The following is a 6,000-nucleotide window of genomic DNA, read 5'->3' as shown; positions in this document are numbered from 1 at the left end:
GAATAAGAGTGATCTTCACTCATATAAAGTATACAACAAATAGATGTATTGTCCTAAAAATATAGTTATATAGATATAACCTGCCCAATTTGGACTTATGGGAACATACTGTATATATTTACATTATATAATGCACATACCTTTTGTATCAACTACAAACATAAGCCACAAAAGTTGCATTAAAGGCTAATTCAGATGACTATAAAGCTGTATTATTTTCCCTTCTGCATTATGAATGCAAGTCTTGCTCCAACTGGAGGTCTTGTAACCTGAACTAATAACAAATATATTCCAGTGATTCTGTTGATAAGTCTTGGAGTTGGGCTTAAAAGAATGAGAGACTATGGATAATACACAGAAGTGTGAATGACTTTTGTTAGTGTCTAATAATCTAAATTAGAAGGTTGGCTTTTGCTATTTTTTCCGCTACCTAAATTTTCCTATGTTTATACAAATTAGATTTTCAGCAGAAAGCTTGTTTTGGCTCCCACTATATTTCCTGACTTCTCCATACATGTATATGCTGGGCTCAGCTAACCAATCAAGTGTTTTCAATAGGGGACAGTAGAGCAATCTACTGCCAGACACGTGGAGACCTCGAAATGAATGGATTGGGAGTTTTAGCTTAAACTGCCCAATCCTTTCCCCTCCATTATCTGTTGGAAACTATTTGGGAAGCCTGTGACGGTCAACCTAGTCAAATGTGCCAGATTAACTAGTATAGCCATGAACGCCTCCCTTAATATGGTTACACCCAGAACCACATTTTTATCAGTTTCAATGCATCTGCCACCCTGAACATAGCAGAAACATTTATAAGCAACTAACGGAAAAGGACATGAAATTCAAAAAACATCATAGAGAAAAAGAAACCATATTTACCAATACCACGTCACAAAATGAAAGTACTTCAGGACTTAACAGATCCACATTATAAAGTTGAAGGCAGCACAAGTGCAAAATACTGAGGAACAACCACTCACAACCTACCATTCACGAAGGGGGTGGATGCCTGGTATTATAAATGCACACGGATAAGGCTTGTATAGGGTGCCAGTCACACAGATGTAGAGCACAGTGTCTGGCTCACAACCTATAACTGATGCCCATACTATTATATCAGGCAGGCTGGCCAGTGCTATCTAAGTGTACCTCACATAGACAGGCACCACAAGTTCCACCAAGTTCCACCTGTTCTGCTTCTCCTTTATCTTGGGTGCCAACTGTATCCTGTAATGCATTAGTATTGTGACCAGGTATTGGTCAATACAGCTGCCTTTTTATGTGATTTTTAAAGACTTTATATTCTTTTTCTATCTTTTTAACTTATAATTTTGGTGTAGGAACACACAAGACAATGAGGACCCTTGACGTGGGTTGGGAGCTTGCATATTTTGACCAAACTATAAACCAACGCCTCATTTATTACATCTTTTTCATTTTTTTGTGGTACATTTTTTCATCTTCTGCAGGGTGCAGCTGGGCCCTTTGGCGTTGCCTGGGGTAACTTGGGATTCATGTCCCTGCGGAGTGCACTTATATAGTGCTGCGCAATCCACCTAATATGAGCGTGATCTATAGGATGTAAGCCAGACACTGTGCTCTAGATCTGTGTGATTGGTGCTCAATACAAGCCTTATCCGTGTATATTTATAATACTACCCAACCACCCCCTCCATGGATGGCAGACGTATGAGTGGTTGTTCTGCACTATTTTGCACCTGTGCTTCCTCTGCCTTTGTCATGGAGGCCGGCTGAATCTTCTAGTGCTTTAGTATAGTGACCTGGTGTTCCTAAATACGGCTGTTTTTTATGTGATGTTTTTTCAGAAATATTTAAATATTTATATAATTCTGAAATAGTTAAGCAAATGGGTAAAACATAACTTTTAATTCATTAAGCAATAAAAAAGTCACCTCATGACTTATAAAAAGTGCTTAAGTGCAAGTGAGTGATGTGCAAAATGGACGCAAGCAAATGACAGAAAATCAATGTGTGGGTTTAACCCAAATATCAGAGGTTCAATTGCCAATAGAATGCAGTAGGGCTTACTGACATTGTCCCAATGGGTCCAAATAAAGAAGGACCAAACTGTGGGTACAGTGGAATCCTAGTAGTCCTCTGAAACACAAAGCTTACATTTAATGGTTATACTGGTTCTCCAGCTACTAGTATCAAACCTTTTGTCAATGCCATACTTTTGAAGGTCCAGACTGAGGGTACAGCAAGAAAATCAAACATCAAAGCAATACGGTCCTCATACCACAGGAGACCACATGTACATAATCAGAGGGCATCCGGAATGATTAATGAACTGGTGTCCCTTCACTCCATAATACATGCAGCCAAAATAAATGCATCAAACTACCAAAAAAAGACCCATAATTGTTTGCGGTCAGAGTAGTAGCAAGAGGAACATTCTCACCAGGTGTAAGGGAGTTGGTTATACCACAGTGTTTCTTATTCAGTATCCAGTGGAAGTCCTTCCCATAGGTCCCGACGCATTTCATCATGTAGGACTCAGCAGGGGAGCCACACCAGGGCATGTATATGCAAGGTGCAAGGTGTTGTCATGTCGTACGCTGTTCAGACCAGGTCGTCCGACAGACAGCGGTAATTCGCTTTTGACCACTATTTGCTCATTGGCGTCTGCTAGATTTTATCTAGCTGTTCCGGGGTTAATTTACCTAATCCTCAGATTGGAAGCTGGGCCATTCCCATGGCCTTTAAATAGTTCTCCTGTTCATTGGGCGTCACCGATTATAGCTTCTGTCTTGTGCGTTGTTATCTCGGTCTGGAGAGGAGAGCTGGTTGTTGGAGATTCGTTGCTGGTGGTGTATTTTCCTCTGTCTTATTTACTCCTTCCTATATTTGTATTTATTTTGCCCTGCACATTTATAGTGTATTCCTGAGTGACTGCGGCGTGGTGTATATTTTCCTTTATCCTTGTCTGTGCTAACTGTGGGTATAGCAATATTACCTCTTCACTGGGTGGAGGGCGGAGGTATCAGCCTAGGGTTAATACAGGAGTCAGGGTGAGGTTCGAGGCCTGGACATGCACACCATCAGTGTAAACTCCAGGTAGAGGGTCAGTCAGGTTTTCCCTAGCCTGAGGGAAACTGCAGGGGCCCGGGTTTTTAGCTCTCACTCACCTAGTCTCCCCGTGACAGGTGTGGTCCAGCAGGTCTGATCATACCACATCTCCTGGGCAGAGGAGGAAGCAAAAGAGAGTATACAGACATTACAGCACGGGATCACAGCTGATTCTTTTTGTGAGGTAAAGCAATTCCTTGCCTGTTTTTAAAAAATGTTTTAACTCAAAGAAATAATTATCTGTGATCCCGGCTGTCCTACCTGTATACTTTTTTACTTCATCCCCTGCTCAGGAGCTGTAGTATATCCAACCATGTTCCTGTTATATCAGCACAGAAATTTTTTTCCAACACATCCAATTGTAGAAATTATTATTATTTCAAAATCTATTGATTAAAATTAACTTTGTGGGACAATCCCTTTAAGGGCATGTTCACACTAGTGTATAAATTGGACGAGTGCAATCCGATAAAACATTGTGTTACACTCGGACCAATGTTATTTAGTGAGGCAGTGCAGTTCTGCACATTTTTTTCTCAGTTGTTTTCGGCATCAGAAAAAAATAAAAGCAGGCTGCGATATAACTCTGAAACCTGATGTGTGTGAGAAAAAAAATCACATGCCATGTGGTCATCACTATGGCATCTGATTATTACGGATACATTACAGTTCTGTAGCTAGGAAACCGTAAATGGTCCTGTAAATGATTAATAGCTGCTGGGTAAAAAAATGGATTGTACACGGACAGCACACAAATGACAGGTGAGAAAAAATCGTCCCGCTCTCCTGGATGAGAATGGGAGCAATTATTTAGACGCAAGGGTGAGCATTCCCATAAACTAGGTTTATTTCACATCCTGCCTTCTTTGTGCCATATTTTTTGTGTCAAAAACTAAGTATCTCAGTTGGAAAATAACAAATGCTGCGTTTTTTATGTATTTATCTTTTTAATTTTCTAAAAGCAAAATTCTCTGGGTGAGCTTTTATATTAGTTTTTTGGCTTCTCTAAAAAAAAATTCTGAAAAAAATATTTGTCTGTTAAAAAAGACCAGGAAAAAAAGCATGCTAGAAAAATCGCCACAAATACTGTACGTGCAAAAAGCCCAATGATTGGTTTAGAGTTTATGTAGACCTGCTACAAAATCGTCCTCAAAAATGCTTAAAAAATGCTTCCTATTCATCTCTATGGTAAATTGACAATGCTGTTCACATGTGTTTTGTTTTTATGAAGAGGTTTTGAAAGCTGCTTGTTGGAAAAAAAGAGAAAGCATGTCACTTCTTTCAGATTTTGATCAAATACACTAAATGCTAATCACTGTCAAATCAATAGGCTACAAAAAACACTTGAGGGAAAAAAATCTCTTCAAAACTGCTTGAGGCAAACAAAAACCTCAAAAAGCTCCCCAAATTAGGACTATATCCTGAAGAGGTTTCGGATTGAAAAACCTATCCCATTAGAACACTAAAAACACTCCATGTGAGCATAGATTATGAAGTCTGATCTATGGACAGCATGATGTAGAGAAGGAGAAACTGAGTAGAATAGCTGAGTAGAATGATATATAGGTTTTCTGGAAAAGTTTCAGTATAAGGCCGGGGTCACACTTGCGAATGCAATGCGAGAAACTCACCTCAATACACTGGGGACTGGAGCGTTCAGCTGCATAAAAATACATGCAGCTGCATGCTCTGGTCCCAAGTGCTGGCGGCAGTGCTGGATATTGATGCGAGAGACTCAGTTTCTCGCATTGCACTCAGAAGTGTGACCCTGGCCTAAGTTGAATTTTAGTCATTTAAATCCTTGGTGTTTGTGTGTACAGTACAAGTCCAGTGAGCGATCCTACTAGAGATTGAAAGCTATCTCTGCATGCACAGTCATGGTGATTGTATGTACAAGTCCAGTGGGCAGTCCTACTAGTGATTGACAGCTATCTCTGCATGCACAGTCATGGTGTTTGTATATACAAGTCCAGTGGGCCATTTTCAACTTGACCAGTTCCCTTAGACCTTAGATTGATGGGTTCGGCCAACAGTCTCATAGTATATGTGGGTCCAGGACAATTAACTGTCGGCGGACTTAAGGGTTCAGCATTTTTGGTTTGGAACTGCAGATCCTTCTTTTCTTCCAGAGAACATAGAGAACACAGAAGCGCTTGGCTGAATGAGCGCTCCTGTGTATGAGCGAGCTGACTGAGATGGCTACTGGCCAAAATTCGACCAAACCATCGCCCAGTCAAACCACCAGGTTATTATTTAAACTTCACTATTTGCTATGAAATTACAGCTATTAGGATAATACGTGTTGCGGTGTAAATGTGACAATGCATAACTACGTCCTCTCCAGATGAGTGACAGGATAAAAGATGGAAAAATATTTAGAATTGAGAGTCCTCAGTGGTTGATACCTAGGATAAAAGATGATAATTTAGAAATACACTGATTTAGCCCAGCCCCACCCCAAGGTGTTCTGTAAGATCACAGAAGGCTCTAATGCTGCTTGCTAATCATTTCCACACTGCATTTTCCATAGTAAGCGCCTTGCAGTTTAGAGGATTAGTATTGGACATGAGCCCTGAGGATAAAAGACCTTAGACATTTATAGGAATATCTGAATCAATTTTGTTTTCATTTTGTGCTGCAAGTTCCATTAAGGACACCAGTTGTAGGTGTGTTGATCATCAATAGGATGTTGGAAATAAAACATATACTTAAGTGGCACGATCACTCCTGTTACCAGTAAATACCAGCCTTACAATCTGGTTTTGCAAGCCTGAAAGCTGTTATGTGACAGAGGTCAGCTTGGCAGTGATTACATTAGACTAGTAGGTTCACATTGCGTTAGGGCAATCCGTTTAGCGCTAGCGCTAGCGGATTGCGCTAACGCAATGTTTTTTTCGGGGCCGCGTT

General features: G+C 40.4%; 1 long non-coding RNA gene across 2 annotated transcripts in view; it reads left to right on the top strand.

Moving 5' to 3' along the window:
- Positions 1–3,819: 3,819 nt before the first annotated feature.
- LOC143818202 (uncharacterized) overlaps positions 3,820–6,000 on the top strand; it is a 47,037-nt gene continuing 44,856 nt past the window's right edge. Inside the window, exon 1 of one of the 2 annotated variants that reach the window (XR_013224378.1) lies at positions 3,820–3,855. This is a non-coding gene — a long non-coding RNA (uncharacterized LOC143818202). Of the gene's footprint in view, positions 3,856–5,231; positions 5,339–6,000 lie in introns of those variants that run through there. The other variant, XR_013224377.1, reaches the window with a different exon arrangement.

The sequence above is a fragment of the Ranitomeya variabilis genome, chromosome 3 (assembly GCF_051348905.1).
Source record: "Ranitomeya variabilis isolate aRanVar5 chromosome 3, aRanVar5.hap1, whole genome shotgun sequence".
Lineage (NCBI taxonomy): Eukaryota > Metazoa > Chordata > Amphibia > Anura > Dendrobatidae > Ranitomeya > Ranitomeya variabilis.
Note: the sequence above shows the minus strand (reverse complement) of the source record. Positions and strands in the feature narration are given on the sequence as shown.